The 23529-nt window shown below is 33.5% G+C and overlaps 1 pseudogene; it reads left to right on the top strand.

Annotated features, from left to right (window-relative positions):
- The first annotated feature begins 5514 nt into the window (after nt 1-5514).
- Nucleotides 5515-23529, top strand: part of LOC111616858 — a 27215-nt pseudogene continuing 9200 nt past the window's right edge.

Raw genomic sequence — 23529 nt, 5'->3', positions numbered from 1 at the left:
CGATTACGTGAATAATGAGTAGATTTATAACTTAACCCAACCGATAAGAATTTACTGGTATGTTTTTACGATAGTTCTGTATAGTTGACAGGAGTTTAAAAAAACATTAAAATATTTGATATATTTATTTTGCTCTCCGATTTTATATTATTCACGGATTTCAATGTTAAACCGGTGATATTACGATTTCGTATATCTCATCTTTAAGGGGATGTAGAAGAAACGTGTATAATTCTTGTATAATATTAAAAAATTAACCGTTACTACGACAGCGTCATTTAAAACTAAATTTAATGAATGAGAGAGATGCACGAGGTACAGAAAAAGCTATAGAATTTATTTTTCTTAAGTTCACGATTTATGTATCCGTTTTTCATAAAAATTCGTCTTTCCATTTTTTCCCGAGACTACAAATATTTGAGTACAAAGTAACTGGTTTCGACTTATTTCTACGTAAGAAGTAGGTAAATAATTAAGCGATTAGGGAATTGGGGACGTAAAAAGAAAGAGCCGGAATATTACTTAAACAAAAGCCTAACCGAACCAATCTCTAGCCAAGTACAGTGGAGACTGATTTCTTCGAAATATTAGACGTAATAAAGACAGAATTTTTCCAGTTCAACGAGAGTGACCGAAAAGTTGTAAATTTTGGAAATTTCCGTGGACAACACCTGGTCCTAAAACGAATTAGTTAGAAAACAAATGACTATTAAGTTTAACATATTTAGATTTTTACAGCTATGGTGAGAAACGTTTAAAATCTACAACAACCCTGTCGCGTCCTTTGAGATATACTAGTGATGCGACAAAAGAGGTACAGTAATACCCCGAACTTACGCGATAGGTGGGACCGAGCGATAACCCGTAAGTCGAATTCGCGTAAGTCGGGGTATAATTTCGCAATTTGTGTAAAATCCAAGTCGGTTGTATATAAGCTAATAAATGTTCTCGTTAATCTTATCTCGTCTTTTGATTCGTTCACGGTTAAAAGAAATCCCCACATAGAGTCTCTCGCGTCTCCGTAGATATAACAAACACAGAAATAAATAACACAAAATAAATTGTAGCTATGTGTCGATTCCGCGCGACACGTAGCTACAATTTATTAAGCCGAACAATAGTGTGGGGGGAGTGAGAAATCAAGAGTTGCGTGGCGCTCAAACAAAAGACGAATCGATGCGATTTGAAAATCGCGTAACTCCGGGTTCGCGTAAGTCGGGGTAGCGTAAGTCGAGGTATTACTGTATTTGACATTGGCCGGTATCGGCACTCTCGGGATTTGGCAGCCCGCGTGCATACACGCACTGCCTACCTACTAGGACCGTCTCTGATTCCATCCATTAGCCACTCGTAGGTAGCTATTTTACTAAGTGGATTGTTTTAATATTTAAAAAGTAAAGAAGATTTTATGTTATTTTTATGTACGTTTTTTTACAAAGCTATATTTAATTATAATTTTCTTTAAAAATATATTCATACAATTGAAGAATATTTTGTACCAGGTATGTACAGTACATCCACCACACATTTTATTTCACCAAATAAGTTTTTATTATTTTATTTCTAATTGTATCCTTTATATCGTGGTTAGCGATTCGGAATGTAATTGTGATATTAAAAATACATTTAGAGAAGTCTACGGTTTTTACTGGCTTATCGAACAAACGATACGAATGGACCCTTGACCATCACTGACGCGCAATTAACTGATTGCCCTGGAAGTCGGCTTTTTACAGAAACACAGCTTTCCTATCATGAAATATCACGACACGACACTGACATTTATATATTTTATATACAGTGGGTGATCGGTTAACGAACATAATCCGTTCCAAGACTTTGTTCGCTATCCGAATTGTTCGTTAACCGATTATCGATTTACCATAGGTTTTTATGAGAATTTGATTAATTCGTTCTGGGAACTCCAAAAAATAAAAAATATATACTTTCTTACTACGTTTATTCATGTGTAATAATAAAAATACATATATACACGGTCTTGCATTTTTATTAGTCATGTTTTTTCCGTTTGTGGGGGTTAAAGAATCTGTCCAATGTCGATTGCCTTTTTGTCTTATTCATGATTTTTCAGAAGTAATTAATAGCATTGTAATTGTAGAGATCCCTAGGCCTATTAACTCAACTTGGTTTGGATGTTATTTTAAGACCGTTGTTCTCAGTGGCGTATCGTAGTGGGGGCAGCAGGAGCGGCCCGCCCCGGGCGGCACTTTTTAGGGGGCGGCAAAATTTCACAATAAATAATAATAATATCTTGTAAAAATTTGAAACATCCTAATCTATACTTGCATCGCGCCTACGATAGTGCTATCGTCCGGACAGTCCGGGAATCGGCTCGCCGTCGGGGTGAACTAGTAATTTTTTCATCTGAGGAAATCCTGCGAAACCTGTTAACCTTTTATTTTTTATTTTTTGCTTGTATGATTCATTCGCGTTCATATACACCACTAATATCCAATAGAACTATTTTAAACAGATCGCTGCACTATCACCGAATTTTCCATTGCTTGTTCTGTGACAAAACTGAATTTTGGTCTTTTAAATTGAAATACCTAAATAAGGAGGCCGAAATTTTCCTCCGCCCCGGGCGGCTGACATCCACGGTACGCCACTGGTTGTTATGACATCCTCCTACTTCTTCAAAAGATCTTTAATAGCAGATATCGGCATAAATCCGCATTTTCATAAGAAAACTTAAAAGAATTGTTTTTGTCAGAAATACAAAAGGCTGGAATTACAAGGGAGAGTTTCAAAGTTCGGGGGAATACTATCCGATCAATATATACTGGGTAGAACGTCGATGTCGACGTCTCCCGCGCTCCGAAAAGTTTCGAATTGTCGCCTGAAGTCAAAGGCAGACCAATCGGTATTCGTTATTTTACGTCGCTTCTTGTGTTTGTTCAGTGAAGTGTTCGTTATCCGAACATATGTTCGTTGTCTGAACATATGTTCGTTGTCTGATCATAAAAATCTTTCGCGAAAGTGTTCGTTATCCGATTTGTTTGTCAACCGATCACCCACTGTACTAGTAAAATACGAATACAAATAATGTGCATTTGTAAATATATTTGTAAATATCAAAAAGATTACTGTTGTAATAAAAATATTCAGTGAAACAGAAGTAAAAATTATTTAAAAAACCTATGTGTGTCATAGTTTATCTCCTCTCTTTTTTAATGCATAGGAAAATCTTATTTATTATATCATAAATGTTCAAGATTATTAATACTGTAATACTTTATATGGAACTATTAGAAAATAAATATACTATTTCATAGTTTCATTACAACTAGTAACCTACAGTATGTCATTTTTAATATGAATTGAAAGCAATTAAGTTTATTTATTTACAGAAAATCGTTTTAAATCATTAGAATTGAGGCTCCTACTTACATTACAAAGACGTTATTATATAGACAAGTGTCCTAGTTTCTCTTTCAGTTACTAAGTTACTAAATGAAGAAATAAGTGAGAACATTCACTATAGGAAAATCTTATCTGTCGGAGGCGTCTAAGGTCGAAGATCATCAGTTATCGTTGAGATAACATTCAATTCCAGCTGATAGATTTATTACTGCCACAAACCATATTTTGATCCTAGTCTACGGTGAATTAAGACTTAATTGTTTTTAATATTTATGTATAAATAACCTTCGCTGTTATAATACATTCCTTATTTAGGAATTTATCAATACGTAACTAGTATATTATACATTTACGTGTCACGTCATTAACGAAGGAAGATAAGTGTCACGTTTGTTAGCTGGCCATTTAAAATCGGCAGTGTTTACTTATACCGTATGAGTTAACACCACTACTTACCTATTGTCCAATAAGGACGCCTAATTCGTATCACGTGACAAAACATTCGTATGACGGATTAATGACCAATGAAAGTTGGTGCTTTATCACGTTTAGAATTGACAAATAATAGATCAGGAGAGAAATGACGAAACATTTTTTTTTCCAGAATCAAATTATCATTTATTAATCTGATTAAAGTTTTATGACAGTATGACAGTAAGAGAAAAAAGTTTAAATAAATCAAAAACATTAATCTGTTAAATAAAAAAACGGAGATTTTATTTTTAATATTTCTCATATCAAGAAATTATAAAATTTAACTTATGAAAAATGAATTTTAATTAATTAAGCTTGTTTTTCACAAACATTCGACTTATTTGTGTTATTTATTTACGTTGCTTAAGGTTGGTAGATATCGATCAGAAAAAAAAATTAATTAATTAAGAGAAAGATGAAAAAGTATTGAAGTAAACATCTAAAAGTAATTTATTGAAATATTTAAAATATTTCTCAAAAAATGAATAAAGAAAAATAACAAACACCTACTAGGCTACAAGTAAAGAATTAAAAGATATTTTACTTTTTAAAATAAAACATAGGCCTAGGTGATTAAAGCTCTATTTATACTATTTGTTTTTTTTTAAATTCCTTTCGCTCTGTGGGCACTAAGATGGTCAGTTTTTAGCAAGACCATTATGAAGTTTTTCTAATCTCACAATGGGCCGAGTGGTGGGGGACGGAGCCCAACATGTCCGGACGGACCACCTCACAAAAATTCTGGGATGTTCTGACCCGTCCAGATTCGAACAGGGAACCCCAAGAGTGGTGACTGCCACCTAAATCTCTCGGCCCTCTAGCCATCTATAATTTAGTACCATCATGTTCGTGGTTAAATCAATTATAGCCGACTCATCAGCGAAAGGAAACGGGTTACTTTACAGTTATATTGAATTATTGAGCAGCTCTACAGTTTCTCTGTTCAAAAAGAAGAAACATCTGATTCATTACTTAAGAATATACAGGCCGTATGATATGAACTTCCTCAAGAAAAGAACCATCATCAGCCTAGTAATAGTAATTGGGTAATAGTAAGGATGATAATGGTTTTACCACACAGCATTGCAGAGCTTCCAAGGCATTGTTGTCAGGCAAAAATAAAAGATATTCGGTGTGGTAAGAAAAAGACAGAGATAAGAATTAAATAACCAGAAAAATTACGGTCTTTAATAAATTCAGTGAAAGTCGATAAACTGACTAATGGGAACTGTCATGAGTACATTGTATCGTAACAGAATTATTAACAAAGCAAAGCGAATGTAGACAGAAATTGATATATAAAAATTTAATCAATATTTTGGGGTATGTACGGTACAACATTATCTAAGTTACAAGTATGTTAACGTAACTGCTAAGATTAATAGCGATTGGACTAATGGCCTAGGAACGCACAGCGAACAAACAAACAAACATCCTCGTTTATACTGTATAATTTACGTAAATATGTTACAGTTTAAATAACTTTTGTGTTACATATTTTTACTTTAAACATTTAAACTCCACTGTTTTAAAGTACACTAAACATTTCTACACATTAAAGAATGATGGTAAAACAATTATTTTTCTTTATCGATTACAATACACACACATAAACGCTTGATTGAATTTGAATGGATTTAAGCAACAAAAATCGAAATGGCATTCAAACCATACATGATAAATACAAATGGATTTTCTGCAATAAGCACACTTCATAAAGTTTTTAATGCTGGTAATGATATATTTTTTGTGTTTAAAATAAAATTTTTGTTTTACACATAGAATATATTCTATTCATTTTTTCACAGGAGACTATTACTTTTTTGCTACCTTTAGGTTAGTTACAGGTTAGTGTAATAGATTGAAATCAAAAAATAAAATTGTTGGCTTTTAAAGAAAATGAAAAAAGTTAATTTGCATAAATAAACAATACAGAATTCAAAAAGATCACTTTTGTGCGCAAATTTTTAATTGAAATAGATTCAGTTACAAAATTCAAGTTGGTAGAGTTTTATTATACATGTATTTGTTACAGTTTATTACTAAAAAAATATATTACTTGAATAAGGAAAAGCGATTTAGTGATAAAAAATATAGTGGTCTCTAGTAATTGCATGGCTTAAAGATACTAGCAGCACCTTTCGTCTTAACGCTATGATGTCACTGCTAGTAGACTTTACATCTTCACTCTGCTTGTCATATAGTCTGTGTTTTACTTTCCTATAAAAAATAGAAATATTAATTATAAATATTCTCTTACTTGTTAGATGGGTAAATAGCATGAGTTTAACTGCCAAATAAATGATAATACTAAGTACAGTATTACACGACTGCATGTAGCGACATTTTCTTTGTTAGATATTAGAAGAAATAAACGCCAACACAAACATCCACGGAATCTTTACCGTCTTTTTGACTTTTTGGAATCAAAAGGGTCTCAAACGCCAAAATTTGCAAAACCCGGAGAATCAAATATGACGCGATTCCAATACTTTAATGGCCGAGAAGATTAAATGAAAACACTTGGATGCCCAATGAAAGACACTTCGCATTTTCCGTGTTTCATTGGTTGCACGAACTGACATATGTGTAATGCTTATTTAGGTGGGCTCACATAAACCGGGCACACCTAGTTATTTTTATAGTATCTTGAGATTATAATAATACACTTAACACAGGCAGAATGCGAGCAATCAGCGTTTGCTCTATTTACGAGATCCATAAGTTCTGGCTGATTTTCAAGATCCATGTTATTCCATGGCGTAAAACTGTGAAATAAGCCATGTCGTCTATCTCTTACATTTTCTGCTCTTATTCGATCGCTTCTGATCTACAGTCATATTTTGTCTTTTTTGTCCGGAGTAGATAACATCGCTGTAGCATGGCCGATTCTGCTCTCCTCTTCGCGGCATTAGAATATATAGTTATACACTACGCTGTTGTTTATAGGACACATAGATAGATGTATAAAGAATTGAAATTTGTTTGATTTTTCGAGAACTTCTGTAAAAGTAAAGAAAAAAGGAAGTTTAGATTCTAATATTTAAATGTAAATATNGCTCAAGGTTGGTAGATATCGATCAGAAGAAAAATAAATTTAATTGAGAGAAAGATGAAAAAGGTTATTGAAGTAAACATCTAAAAATAATTCATTGAAATATTTAAAATATTTCTCAAAAAATGAATAAATAAAAATAACGAACACTGTTTTTTACTTGAGTATATTACTCGGCCTACAAGTAAAGAATTAAAAGATATCTTACTTTTTAAAATAAAACATAGGCCTAGGTGATTAAAGGTCTATTTAAGTTTTCGTTTGTTTTTTAAGTTATGGCAACGCAACACTTGGGCGATCTACCTAGGGGGATGCCTTCCGGGAGGTCTTGTTAAGGGAAACTGGTCCTTATTTAAGCGTTATAGACGTGGTGAAAACCCGGAAAACACCACGTGGACAGCCGATCCGAGCGAGGCGAGAACCCACGACCGAACTCCCAGTATTCAGGGAACGAAGACCGCTTGGCCACCGATGGGCCGATATATGCTATTGGTTCTTTCTTAAATTCCTTTCGCCCTGTGGTCACTAAGATGGCCTGTTTTTTATCAAGACCATTATAGGTTCTTTTAATCCCACAATGGGCCGGGTGTGGGGGACTGAGCCCAACATGTCCGGACAGACCACCTCCAAAAAATTCTGGGGTGTTTTAACCCGTCCAGATTCGAACAGTAGTTGAAGAATGTTGGCTGCCACTTAAATCGCTCGGACCTCTAGCCATCTATAATTTAGTACCATCATGTTGGCGGTTAAATCAATTATGGCCGACTCATCACTAAAGGAAACGCATTACTTTTACAGTTATACCAAATTATTGAGCAGTGCTAGTTTCTCTGTTCAAAAAGAAGAAACATCTGATTCATCAATTAAGAATATACAGGCGGTATGATATAAACTTCCTAAAAAAAAAAAAAAAAAAAACCATCATCAACCTAGTAATAGTAATACAGCAATAGTAAGGATGATAATGGTTTTACCACACAGCATTGCAGGGCTTCCACTGCATTGCTGTATGGCAAAAATAAAAGATATTCGGTGTGGTAAGAAAAAGACAGAGATAAGAAATAAATAACCAGAAAAATTACGGTCTTTAATAAATTCAGTGAAAGTCGATAAACTGACTGATAGCAACTGTCATGAGTACATTGTATCGTAACAGAATTATTAACAAAGCAAAGCGAATGTAGACAGAAATTGATATATAAATTGATATATTTTACTTTTTATTAAATAGAAATTGATATATAAAAATTTAATCATNTATTATTTTTAATATTGCAAATTAATGTTTCGCAAATAATTTAAAAAGATAATATAATTTCACTTTTTGTCTGTCACAGTTTATGACCCTGAAAGACTTATCATTATTAATGAAAATTCAATTTAAATATTTACAGTACATTTTCTATTGCTGACACTTCCGTGTTTAAGTGAGTATAGTTTTATTTCATGATAATAAATAATCATTTAAATATGAGTTTAAAATTCAGTTATAAAACGCAAGACTGGTAAAACCTCACGTCTCTTTTCTTCCAATATCCGTGTTAAAAGAATACGCATATTTTACATATTTTATTCTTCTTCCTTTATAAACTTATAAAGGAAAAGAAAATAGCTGTTTTCTTTTTTTTTATACGGATATTTGATTTAATACGGATTTTGGAAGAAAAAAGAGGCAATGTTACACTAGTCTTGTGTTTTATAACTAAATTTTAACTTAAATTTTTATATCCGTTCCGTTAAAAATCTTTTTTAAATTGGTTTTATCAATTTTGGAAAGACTTTTAAATAAACGATATACATATTTAAATATGATAGTACTGTAATTAATACAAAAGGTTACTTTCATGTTATTCGTGTGCTCCCTACCGCTAACTTTCCTGTCAATATTTAGTGACGCCATCTGTTATGATATTTTATTTTAAAAATTTATATATTTTTATTTATTATAAAATGGCAAAAAGTTTAATTTTGAGAGTAAAGAGGAGTTTCATTAAAAAAGAAAATTCTAAATGTTAATAACGAGTAAAATCGTCATTAAGTCCGACCCTACTAGAGATACATACAACCTCCTTTATCTCCCCATTCCCTCGATCTTTAACCACCAAAATTTAATAGCAGTAATCCTCCTAATAAACAAACCATCCTACAAACTTTCAAAAATTTTCGACAAAAAACACAGGAGTTATTACGCTTCAAACAGGGTGAACAAAATCGTGCCATCCCCTCCACAGATATCTACACTAATATACATACATACAGAAATTACCCCGAAGTTTTTAGCATTTCTCGACGTTTCAAGATGTCCTGAGTTCAAAAATGTAAAAACCTTGGGGAGTCATTTTTTGACCGATTGCCACACTTTCCCTTTGTTATGTATAATAGCCGGGAAAGTAAAAGTCGTTAATCTAATTTAGTAGTATTAGTAGTATGAACACAATTAGTTTAGCTGAACTAGTTTAATTACCCATGTAATTAAAAAGTATAGAAAATGATTCAGTAAAACGCAAGATTTGAATTTATTTATCAAAATTTATTTCGTTCCCTTCAAAGTAGCCTAATCCCTTCCCATTGCAATGCACTTTTGCCAACATTTTCCAATCCTCGAAACATGCTTTAAAGTCGTTTTCGTGAAACCCTTTCGGGACTCTCAGCGAATTTTGTTTTATGGCATCAATCGTCTCAAAACGATCACCCGAAGCGAAAATTTTAGTCGAGAAAACGGAAAAGTCACACGGTGTCATAGGTAAATGCAGAGCTTGCGGAATCGTATTTGCTCGAGGTTCCGGACGAGGTCCGAAGTCCACACTAAATTATGTTTAAAACCTTTCCACTCAAGGAAGAAATTTCGTAAAATAAACACAACGCGAAGATAAAAAAATAAAATTGATGTAAGTCTTGAAAGTTCTGAGTTTACGTGTACAACTTTGGTATTCGTAAATACTGTATGACAAATTAACGGCGAGCTCGAAATGCCATAAAAATATTTCGTTTAATAAAAATATCGCGAAACACCTAATAGAAATTCTTAACAGACAAGAACAAGACTCATCGAAATACGAACAAAAATTTCAAGATTCGTTTAAACATCCCGTGGTCGGCGATCGAGATGCAGTGTCAGGTTAACATCCCGGCTGGTGACCTTTCTCGTGACTCGATCGAGTCTAGTTCTACCTGAATACAAAAAACGGAACCAATAGGTGAAAACCAAGGAAAATTCGGGACCAATTAAATGATTTGGTCTGTGAATAAATTTAATAAAATCATCTCAAGGCTATGGCGCGCTTCTCCATTCGTTCCAGAGCTGTGGAGTCGGAGTCGTGGAGTTTTGGTGTTTCAGTCGGAGTCGGAGCCGTCAAAAATCCGCCGACTCCGACTCCTTTTACTTTCCGAACTTGTTATGTATATAAAACGGAAAAATATTGAAATCGTGTCAAATTTGACCCTCCGAGCTTTTTGCAAATCTACGTTTGGAGACCTCCCGAACCCAAAATATGTCAAATAAAAGATGAACTAAATTTGAATTTGTTTTCTAAACCAGCGTTTCTCAACCGCCGGTCAGCGGAAAATTTTTACCTCTCTGCANCTTATTTTTGATAAAGAAATATAGAATAATAAAATAAAGAATAAAAATAAAGAATTCAATTAAAAGTTTGCGCACTTTTGTGCGCAAATTTTTAATTGAAATAGATTCAGTGACAAAATTCAAGTTGTAGAGTTTTATTATACATGTATTTGTTACAGTTTGTTACTAAAAATATATATATTACTTGAACAAGGCAAAGCGATTTAGTGATAAAAAAAAAAAATGTAGTGCTCTAGCAATTGCATGGCTCAAAGATACCAACACATTTCATCTTAACGCTATGATGTCACTGCTAATAGACTTTACATCTTCACTCCGCTTGTCATATAGTCTGTGTTTTAATTTCTTATAAAAAATAGAAATATTAATTATAAATACTGTATCCTCTTACTCGTTATATGGGTAAATAGCATGAGTTTTAACTGCCAAATAAATGTTAGTACTAAGTATTATACGACTGCATGTAGCGACATTTTCTTTGTTAGCCCAGTTTATTCTATTTCTATTCAGGAATTTTTAATTTTAATGTAATTAAACATAAAAAAAAATACTTAAAACTGAAAAAAGAAAAGAAATACGTTAATTTTGAAGAGAAAGCTTCAAAGTTTATATTGCAGGTTTATATTGAATTTATCCATAGACCAAGCCATTTAATTGGTCCCGAATCTTCCTTGGTTCTCATCGATTGACTCCATTTTTGTATCCTGGTAAAACTAGATTCGACCGAGTCGCGAGAAAGATCAAGCCGGGATGTTAACCTGACACTGCATCTCGTCACGGATGTTTAAACGAATCTTGAAATTTTTGTTCGTATTTCGATGAGTCTTGTTCTTGTCTGTTAAGAATTTCTATTAGGTGTTTCGCGATATTTTTGTTAAACGAAATATTTTATGGCATTTCGAGCTATCCGTTATTTTGTCATATTTACGAACACTAAAGTCCGACATGTAAACTCAGGACTTCCAAGACTTACATCGATTTTATTTTTTTATCTTTGCGTTGTGTTTATTTTACGAAATTTCTTCCCTGAGTGGAAAGCTTTTCAACATTATTTAGTGCGGGCTTCGGACCTCGTCTGGAACTTAAAGCTAATACGATTCCGCAAGCTCTGTATTCATCTAATATGCCACCGTGTGACTTTTTCCCGTTTTCTCGACTAAAATTTTCGCTTCGAGTGATCGTTTTGAGACGTTTGATGCCATAAAGCAAAATTCGCTGCGAGTCGCGAACGGGTTTCACGAAAACGACTTTTTAAAGCATGTTTCGAGGATTGGAAAAATGTTGGCAAAAGTACATTGCAATGGGAAGAGTTTAGGCTACTTTGAAGAGAACGAAATAAATCTTAATAAATAATTTCAAATCTTGCGTTTTACTGAACTATTTTCTATACTTTTTGATCACTGGGAAGTTTAAACTTGTTCAGCTGAACTACCAGTAATTGTATTCATACTACTAATACGACTAAATTAGTTTAACGACTTTTACTTTCCCGACTATTATACATAACAAAGGTAAAGTATGGCAATCGGTCAAAAAATGTTTTTTTACATTTTTGGACTCAGGACACCTTGAAACGTCGAGAAATGCAGAAAACTTCGGGGTAATTTCTGTATGTATGTACTGTATGTTAGTGTGGATATCAGTGGCGTAGCGTGGGTGTCAGCCGCCCGGGGTGGAGGAAAATTTCGCCCCCCTTATTTAGGTATCTCAATTTAAAAGACTAAAATTCAGTTTCGTCACAGAATAAGTAATGAAAAATTCCGTGCTAGTGTTGCCACCTTATTAAAATCGCCGACCCGGACAGCGGGTGAAGTTTGTTCGAATAAAAGTTCCTGACGCATGCGTATGTCATTTTGCAATGCAAAGAATAATGTGCAGTGCATGCCGGTTCTAAATAAGTTACAGTTAGCGACTAGGGAGACTCGGATAGGAGTAACGCGAGTGACCTAGCTGTATTGGATATTGAAGGTGTATATATATATACGAATAAATCGTACAAGCAAAATAAAAAAAACAAGGTCAACAGGTTGCGCACGATATCCCCGACGGCGAATCGATTCCCGGACTATCCGGATGGATGGTAACACTATTCCGTGCTCGTTTCAATCGGTCCGAGTCGTAGGTGGACGAAAATATGAAATAAAATGGTTCAAATTCTTACAAGATATTATTATTATTTATTGTGAAATTTTGCCGCCACCTAAAAAGTGCCGCCCGGGGCGGGCCGCCCCTCCGCCCCCACTACGCTACGCTACTGGTGGATATCTGTGGAGGGGATGGCACGATTTTGTTCACCCTGTTTGAAGCTTAATAACTCCTGTGCTTTTCGTCGAAAAGTTCTGAAATTTTGCAGGGAGGTTTGTTTACTAGGAGGATTACTGCTATTAAATTTTGGTGGTTAAAGATCGAAGGGATGGGGAGATAAAGGGGGTCGTGTGTATTTCTAGTAGGGTCGGACTTAATGACGATTTTACTCATTAGCATTTACAATTTTTTATGAAACTCCTCCTTGCCTCAAAATTAAACTTTTTGCCTTAACTTAAACTTTATTTATNTTTCATGCATTAACGATTTAAACTTAAGTTTACAAGGAACTGCAATAAATGCGTTTCATTCATTTAATAAAATAGATGGATTTAAGAAAAAGAATAATTTTTCGTTGGATAAGGTTAAAAATAATAATATTGATATATTTAATAATTATTCTGAGTTTGTTACTTCACAGCAAGATATAAACTTATCAAAATTAAATATAATCATTGAGCAACGCTTAAAATCTTTAATAATTTCGAAAAATATTTTCCATCTGAAAAAGCCACATGTGAAAGGAATTTGTGGATAACGAATTCTTTCATAATATATGGCAGTAGTAAATTAGATTTAAGTAACAGAGAATACGAGTTCATCCTTGAAGTTAGTTCAGATATTATGTTAAAAACTAGGTTTTCAACAATATCTATAGATAAATTTTGGGTCAAAACCAGTGGCGCGCCGTCCTTGGAAGCGGTGGAAGCGCCGCTTCCCTTGTATTTTCTAAAATATAAATACATATCGCGCGATTATTTTCATATTTTAACGACGTACTTTAAATGAATTAAAATTAATATTTTATTATAACCGAATTATGTATCTTATTACAAATTTCTATACTACATGTATAAAAAAGTGATAAAATTGCTATTGTATATTCGAATATCAGTGGTGGAATGGAAGCTCTATATTGTCCAATACGGGACAGCTTCCAAACAGCCAGATTATACGCACCAACTTATATACACAGCACCAACTTCACGCAGTTTAGCTGGTGGAAGCTACACACCAAAATATCGTATAACGCTTCCAATGATGAATGAAGTTCTATCCAGGACCGGTTCTGGGCTGTTAGCCGCCTGCTTGCTAGATATTTGGCCGGCCTCTCCCCATTATGTGAATCACGAGTAGATTTATAACTTAACCTAACGGATAGGAATTTACTGGTATGTTTTTACGATAGTTCTGTATAGTTGACAGGAGTTTAAAAAAACATTAAAATATTTGATATATTTATTTTGCTCTCCGATTTTATATTATTCACGGATTTCAATGTTAAACCGGTGATATTACGATTTCGTATATCTCATCTTTAAGGGGATGTAGAAGAAACGTGTATAATTCTTGTATAATATTAAAAAATTAACCGTTACTACGACAGCGTCATTTAAAACTAAATTTAATGAATGAGAGAGATGCACGAGGTACAGAAAAAGCTATAGAATTTATTTTTCTTAAGTTCACGATTTATGTATCCGTTTTTCATAAAAATTCGTCTTTCCATTTTTTCCCGAGACTACAAATATTTGAGTACAAAGTAACTGGTTTCGACTTATTTCTACGTAAGAAGTAGGTAAATAATTAAGCGATTAGGGAATTGGGGACGTAAAAAGAAAGAGCCGGAATATTACTTAAACAAAAGCCTAACCGAACCAATCTCTAGCCAAGTACAGTGGAGACTGATTTCTTCGAAATATTAGACGTAATAAAGACAGAATTTTTCCAGTTCAACGAGAGTGACCGAAAAGTTGTAAATTTTGGAAATTTCCGTGGACAACACCTGGTCCTAAAACGAATTAGTTAGAAAACAAATGACTATTAAGTTTAACATATTTAGATTTTTACAGCTATGGTGAGAAACGTTTAAAATCTACAACAACCCTGTCGCGTCCTTTGAGATATACTAGTGATGCGACAAAAGAGGTACAGTAATACCCCGAACTTACGCGATAGGTGGGACCGAGCGATAACCCGTAAGTCGAATTCGCGTAAGTCGGGGTATAATTTCGCAATTTGTGTAAAATCCAAGTCGGTTGTATATAAGCTAATAAATGTTCTCGTTAATCTTATCTCGTCTTTTGATTCGTTCACGGTTAAAAGAAATCCCCACATAGAGTCTCTCGCGTCTCCGTAGATATAACAAACACAGAAATAAATAACACAAAATAAATTGTAGCTATGTGTCGATTCCGCGCGACACGTAGCTACAATTTATTAAGCCGAACAATAGTGTGGGGGGAGTGAGAAATCAAGAGTTGCGTGGCGCTCAAACAAAAGACGAATCGATGCGATTTGAAAATCGCGTAACTCCGGGTTCGCGTAAGTCGGGGTAGCGTAAGTCGAGGTATTACTGTATTTGACATTGGCCGGTATCGGCACTCTCGGGATTTGGCAGCCCGCGTGCATACACGCACTGCCTACCTACTAGGACCGTCTCTGATTCCATCCATTAGCCACTCGTAGGNGAAAGCCACTTTCAACCACTTTCAGCCTCATATCTCCCACACCCTTATAGCTATCGAGACGCAACCACCCCTATGCACGAATGGAGACTTGGGGCTACTACCACATACAAACACCATTCACGTGCGATGTGTAGTTTTTGCGGAAAAGTGAAATATAGGGACTCACACGTCCATTTATATACATATAGATAGATAACTTATAACATGCACAAAATAAAAAAGAAAATAATATTAGTCACATGTATTCACAATTTATAATTACAAAAATCAGCACACGTACAGTACATACCTATTCGTTTCGAGAATCGGCGCACATCTGAGGGTCTGACCCTGCCTAGCCTTGTTTTTAAGCGCTCGTATTTGCTCTTCCCTTTCTCTTTCCTCCATCGCTCTAGTCCACGTAAGCCTGTGCATACATCATAATAAGTGATGACGATACTTTCGATTCATCACTTTTCCGTCGTAGATTTCCCATTTTACAATTACGTGACTCATAGCCTGGTGATAACGGAGAAAAGAGACTATAAGTCACAGTTATGATTTCACAGATTCGAGACAGCTTGGTAATCCGAACGGCCCCAGGCTTTCGCACGTGCACGTTAAGTGACTTTCATTACAAGCATTTTAGCCTTCCGAAGTCTATGACAACAATTATTTGGCATTGACGGCCGCAAATTTCGCGCCAATAAGCTGCCTCGACTTGTTCGATTATGTTACCAACTCAATTTCATATTTTTTTCACATTTTCGCAGTCCTTCTCTGTTCTTTTTCTGTTATTTACACGTGTAGATCATTTCATTGTTATCCATATTTGATATCATCATTTATCACATACTGCCATGACGCTCTTGTCTGTCCGCTGTAACTGTCAAGAATTAACGCGATTGGCGAAGCGTAGTGACAGCGGACCAATAGAAAGCAGGATCCTTGTCATAATGCGGTTTACGCGCCAATTTTCGCACCTGGGTTAATCAAGCCAAATATTCGGCTATTCGGCCACGTTCCTGGCCGAATATTCGGTATTCGGCCTCATGCCGAATATACTATTCGTTGCAACACTAGTATATACTACTATGAGTCAATGTTTCAATATTTTGTCTCTATTAAATTAGTTTCTGACTAGGAAAATTCATTGTGTACACACACTCCACTTCCTCGTGTACATTTGGAATTAATAAATACGAAGTTGATGCAAATTAAAAAATAAAATATAATTTTATCTTTCAATTTACATCTGTTTCGCATACTTGTATATGAATTTCATTTTATGCAAGAGTTATTTTTATCTATCGATTTATATGTTATTTTCATAGAATGTAGTGATAGTATTCTCACTTTCAATTTGATTAAATGAACCGTATTGCATTAATTTGATGACGATTCTAATTAAATAATTAATGTTAATAATTAAGTTCAACTACAAACAATTGATTTCGAGAAATTGCTATCGACAGAAATAATGGAAGATGATTCTAAATTCATATAAACTTAATGTTTGTTTTTAAATTGTACACAATCATTTATGATTTTTGATAATATTCAAAAGAAATTTATTATTTTTTAACATCATAATTTATTCTTTCTTTTTATTTTTTACATCCATATTCTATATATATATATATATATATAAATGGACGTGTGTGTCCCTATATTTTATTTTTCAGCCAAAACTACACATCGCACATGAATGGTGTTTGTATGTGGTAGTAGCCCCGAGTCTCCATTCGTGCACTATGGTGGTTGCGTCTCGATAGCTATAAGGGTGCGGGAGATATGGGGGCTTAAAGTGGTTGACATCGAAGATTTTCTATTTCGATTTTAAAAATGTTCGAACCGTTTTAAATTCGAATTTGTATTCGAATTCGAATTTAATTCGAATTGGTTCGATTATAGAACGATTGTAAACGTTCCAGAAAATTAATCAAATTGAAAATAGTTTGTTTGACCGGACGTAAAAATTCTCTAATTAGTCTGGAAACGGGGGACCTAATTCTTGCATTCTGTGAAAACGGGTAAGATTGGCTATAATGTAATTATCTTAATCTTCACTATCGTTACTTTTTGCCCAGCGAAGCGGGTCCTTGCAGCTAGTGTTGAATAAATTTCTGAATTTGTTCTTCGTAAGTTAAATATTTAATGACAATCTCATTCGTAACTACTACTGGAGATTCTATCTAAATATATAAAATTACTTGTCCTGACTGACTGACTGAGTGATTGACTCATCATCGCCCAGAGAAAACCGCTGAACCTAAAGAGGTGTAATTTTCTACACCGTTAGGGTACGTCATGAAAACGCACACTAAGAAGGGATTTTTCGAAATTTCCCCGCGGGAGGAGAGGAAAAGGATTAAGGCTTAACCCGAACAACGTCTTCTACTGTACTATTTTAGATGCGATTTTTCGTTTTCAACTACGTTTAGTCTTTATTGAGTACAGTAATACCCCGACTTACGCGAACCCGGAGTTACGCGATTTTCAAACCTCGTCGATTCGTCTTTTGTTTGAGCGCCACGCAACCCTTGATTACTCACTCCCCCCACACTATTGTTCAGCTTACATGTTCGGACGTGTCGCGCGGAATCCACACATAACTACAATTTATTTTGTGTTATTTATTTCTGTGTTTGTTATATCTACGGAGACTCGAGAGACTCTACTATGTCATCCAAACGAAGTAGAACTAATTCTTCTGCATCAAACAAGAAAAGAAAAACTTTATCTTTGGAATGTAAAGTTAACATTGGGTATGTTCGTAAAGTCGAACGAGTTAAACGAGAATGACGTCATCGTTATTCCTATTTCGTTAGACTTTTCGAACGATTCGTTACTAACGCGTTTAACTCGTTTGACTTTACGAACGTACCCATTATTAAAGACTTCGATACAAAAATGAAAATTTGTGAATTGGCAAAGAAGTTTGATCTACCGGAATTGTCGGTCAGAACAATTATAAAAGGCAAAGAAAAAATTCTCGAAGCTGTGAAAAATGCTCAATCTTTAAATTCAAGCATCATTCGTAAACGTCACAGTATTATCGCTGAGATGGAAACAATGTTAAAATTATGGTGTAATAATCAAGTAAATGTGAAAAATTGTAAAATAATATAGGCCTAATTTGTTATACATATGTATTATCTAAGATTTTATTAAACATTTTTTTCTAAATTATTGTTTTCTTTAGTCTCCGGCCCCAATTAAAAATTATTTGTATGTATTTATATGCGAAATTATACCCCGACTTACGCGAATTCGACTTACGCGGTTACCGCTCGGTCCCACCTATCGCGTAAGTTCGGGGTATTACTGTACTTAGGTGTATTAAATTGATAACATTTCAGACAGTGTTATAAATATTTTTATATATTTCGATATTTTAACCAAATGTTTGAACCGTTTTAAATTCGAATTTGTTATTGCATGTTGGTTCGATTATAGAACGATTGTAAACGTTCCAGAAAATTGATCAAATTGAAAACAGTTCGTTTGATTCTCGGCAATTCTCATCATTCTCAGTGGTAGGTGTTATATAACAATTACTATGGTTGTTGAAATACTGAATATAAATGGGGTTTGCTCGCAAAATCCGTGCGGGTGAAGTTGCGGGTAACATCTAATCTTATAATATAATCGAGATGGGTTGATGATAATAATAATAATAAGCGCAGCGCGCAAACGGTTAGGAATTAAAAATTGAAATTTAGTACACAGGCTACATCATGAGAATGTTGACAAAGAACAGACTTTCCGAAATTTCCCCCTCAGAGGAGAGGGAGATAGTAAAGAATTACCCTGAATTTTGGTTTTACTGTACTATTTTAAATGCAGTTTTTTGCGAGAAATCGAACATGTTTTCAGACCCATCTAAAAATTCTCTAATTAGTCTCGGAAGAGGGTGAACCTAATTTTTGCACCCGGTAAAAACAGGTAAGATCGGCCTAATCTAATAATCTTAATTTTCGCTATCGTTACTTTTTGCCCGAGCAACGCCGGACTCATCCGCTAGTTTATTGATAAAGTTGTATTATTTTGAAAATTTCGAAATTATGCCAGAAGAACCTCTAGCACCCTCAAAAAATCTATCAAAATTACGTTAAAATAGTTTCAAACATATAAAATAATACGAATTAATTTCCATTAAAATTATTATGAAATTAAAATTGAATACAGTTAAATTGATTCTCATAAATTTGTTTATTAAAATTATTTAAAATTAATTATTTAATAACGAATAACTTCAATAATTAATTATTCAAAAGTAGATAACTGTAAATTCCATAATTTAATGATAATATTTAGCTTTATAAATATTGTGTGATCTGTTAAAAATTCAGTTTTATTTTCTGTAACAAGCAATTTCTCACAAATATTATTAATACTGAACAAGTTTTGGACAATTATCAGCTTTATTCAATTAATTCGTTACGCAAATTTAAAGTTTGTCATCTCTTAATCGTAAATAATTTCTCGTGAATATGTCTTAAGTAGAAAGTAATTTATCCATACACTTAATTTATGGGATTTCAGTTTTAAATTCTAAATTAATCTATAGGAAATGAAATTAGATAAGCAGAAAATCGGCCGCATTTAATTTTATCTCTCGTACAAAGTCAAAAGGAATCGAATCAGCGTTGCCACAATGAAATTTCAAAACGTACTGAAGCTCCTTCAAAAAATGTACTATTTTCCTTCAAAATGTATTACTACTATGGTTGGTTACTTTTGATATTAATATACCATCATACTCAATTTTTGTGCTTATTTCAAATTCATATTCATGAATACTTTGTTAAACATGAAAACTTTAAAATTAAATATTTCATAAAAAGATTTTATGAAAATAGTTTCTATGGTTTTTTTGTTAAATATAACATTAAAAGTTGACTTTTTAAAATATTATAGTGAAGGATAAAAAAAATTATAAATTAAATATGCGCGGACAGATTCAAATTAAAAAAAGTTATTTCTTATACCAAGATTACTAAAATTGAAGTTCATAATTAAGAATTAAATTATAGTGGTAGAAAATAATATAAAAGTATTTATATTATTTATACTTGTACAATTTCAAAACTATTTTGTGTAATAATTAGACTCTGACTTAACGGATATTATTGATAACAAAAGTTTAAAATCATTGATTTCCTCATTTGTCCATTATTTTTGTTTGACAGAGTTGAATTGTTTGGACCACGTGGCGTGAAAAATTTTGTCAAGGTCCTCGTGAGAATGTGTAGACGACTGAAACGTGTGAAAGAGAACCACTGAGTCATAACATTTGCACGTGCAACTTTGCACGTGCGTTTACTTTTAGCTCATATCTAGCCCCTAGCACGCTCAGCCTGTATACTTTTTGTTAGTTACCAATGAGCACGACGTTTACTTTTCGCACCCATGACGTCATTGCTAGCATTCCTAGGGCACTCGGCGTGCTCGGAGAATTTAGAACGAGCTTGGAATTTGTTCAAAGATGGCGGCGTCCATTACTGTGTATACAGTAATACCTCGACTTACGCGAACAAGGAGTTACGTGATTTTCAAATCTCTTCGATTCGTCTTTTGTTTAAGCGCCACGCGACTCTCGATTACTCACTCCCCCCACACTATTGTTCAGCTTACATGTTCGAACGTGTCGCGCGGAATCGACACATAGCTACAATTTATTTTGTGTTATTTATTTCTGTTTGTTATATCTACGGAGACTTCAGAGACTCTATGTGGTGATTTCTTGTAACCGTGAACGAATCAAAAGACGAGATAAGATTAACGAGAACATTTATTAGCTTACATACATCCGACTTGGATTTTACACAAATTGCGAAATTATACCGCGACTTACGCGAATTCGACTTACGCGGTTATCGCTCGGTCCCACCTATCGCCTAAGTTCGGGGTATTACTGTACTTTACGAGCGTGCTAGTATGACGTCAGGCTGCGCTAGGTGTCAGCTCGGCGAGTTTGGAAGCTAGGGAAAAGTAAACGCACCCAATCTGTATGTTGTTAATGTCGACCGATGTACACCATGTGTATGTTTGATTGGGTAAATCAAATTAGCAAGCAGTGACACTAGTGAGACTTTATTAAACTAATTTTTTCGCATTTTTTTCGTTAATTAAGGCATGAAATATTATTTTGTACCATAAGTGATATTAAAATATTATAATGTACTCAAAATGTACTAAAAATCTAAGCGTACTTTCAATGAACTCGTAAAGGCAAAATGTATCCGAAAAGTACAAATGTAATAGGAATGGCAACGCTGAATCGAATTGATTTATATCGTCATTCGTAGGCGGCTAAAACTTCTTAGTGTATGCATTTGAATAGACACTGTGGCCTATTGTTTTAATCCATTTGGGTTATGGGTATATTCAAATTAGTGCGTTTATTTTTTTTTTCAAAACTAGTTTTTGTATGTGTTGGCATGAGTGACCACAGGTTATTAAGCACCTCTGAACTAAATCATACACAATAGATCATTTTAATAGTGCGATTAGTGTTTTAAATTTACGTGCACAGATAATAAAATAACAGAAAATTTATACTTTGTTACAGATATTATTCATAAAAAGTTCGAGAAAGGATGAAATTTATAATTAAGATAAGTCAGAATATTCTTTGAATTTGTCATATGCATTTAATATAGTTAGATGAAACAATAAAATTAACTAAGTTTTGTATACGTCTGAAAGAGAAATTTTCACAAATCTTGCTTAACAAATTATTCAAAAAAATACAATTTTGAATAACGAATATTCTCCATAGATTACTCTTATCAGAATTTTTTTTTTAATGTTTTAGTTAGAATTGACAGTTCTTTCTGTCAATAGACATTTTGTGCTTTTGAATGTCAGTTCAAAATCTGTGTGTTAAGAAACAATACTTTTCAAATTTACAGAAATTTCATATATCCAGTTCCATCATGGATATATCTGTAAATGTGTTTAATCAAATTTGTATCACCTTTTTCAAATTAAAAGTAGTCTATAGAATTCTTGTATAAATTATTTAACAATCAATAATACTGTAAGTATTTAAATTCCTTTGAATACAATAGTTATATGTTTTAAATAAAAATTTCCATACATTTCATCGTGGAAATTGTTTATCAATATGTGTCAGGAAAAAGTAATGTTACATTTTACTGTAATGTTTTTATAGTAAACTAATTTTTTAATCCTTTTTATTTTCTGTTAAAATAATATTACCATACTAATAAATAACTGTTTCTAGATGCCTTGTATGTGCTGTATAGCTGGTTGCATAGAAAAATATGTATCCAGTGTCTGTATTTAAGTTTTCACAGGATTTGATTTGAAAAGCAAACAAGTTTCTGTAAGGTTAAAAATACTGTATTGTCCAATAAAGAATGTAAAAAACAGAAAAAAAAACTTAATTTGCAATTTATATTTGTTGTTTTTGATTATTTTATTATTAAAGTAAATGTACAAAGAAGCTTAAAAAAATACAAAACAGATAAAAGTTACTTCTTGATGTTTAAAAATGTCTCAGCATTAAAATCTTTGATATCACGTTATTTAGTTTAATGTTAAAATTATTGCAAAATTTTCAATTAATGTCAATCTACACAAGAGCTAGTAAAATTATAAATAAGTGCCTTTTATCAAGTTTTAGATGAAATGTCTATAACTATTATATAATGTATGCCCGCTCTCACAACAACAACAATATAAAGTTTAGGCTGTCGATCAACATTTCCGATTTTAGTAGGTTGACGTCATTCAGCTGACCAATCAGCGCTTTGTGCCATCTGGATATTTAGTCGCACGTATTCGTAGTAAGGCGCTAGATATCTAGCGCCTTAATTCGTAGTGCCCGTTTTAACGTAGCGCCATCTATTGGCAGGAAATTTAATAAACCAATAAAAATAAATATAATTTTTATTAAAAGAATATAACTTTAATATATATATATATACAAGCTTCAAGGACCCGCTTCGCTGATAAAGTAAAGATTAAGATAATTTCATTATAGCCAATCTTACCCGTTTTCACAGAATGCAAGAATTAGGTCCTCCGTTTCCAGACTAATTAGAGAATTTTTACGTTTAGTCAAACGAACTATTTTCAACGTTTCTGGAACGTTTACAATCGTTCTATAATCGAACCAATATTCGAATTTTATGTTGGAATTTAATTCGAACAAATTCGAACAGATTCGTCGAAATAGAAAGCCACTTTCAACTACTTTCAGCCTCATATCTCCCGCACCCTTATAGCTATCGAGACGCAACCAC

This window comes from Centruroides sculpturatus, unplaced genomic scaffold (assembly GCF_000671375.1).
Source record: "Centruroides sculpturatus isolate CEXI.00-Female unplaced genomic scaffold, Cexi_2.0 scaffold24, whole genome shotgun sequence".
Lineage (NCBI taxonomy): Eukaryota > Metazoa > Arthropoda > Arachnida > Scorpiones > Buthidae > Centruroides > Centruroides sculpturatus.
Note: the sequence above shows the minus strand (reverse complement) of the source record. Positions and strands in the feature narration are given on the sequence as shown.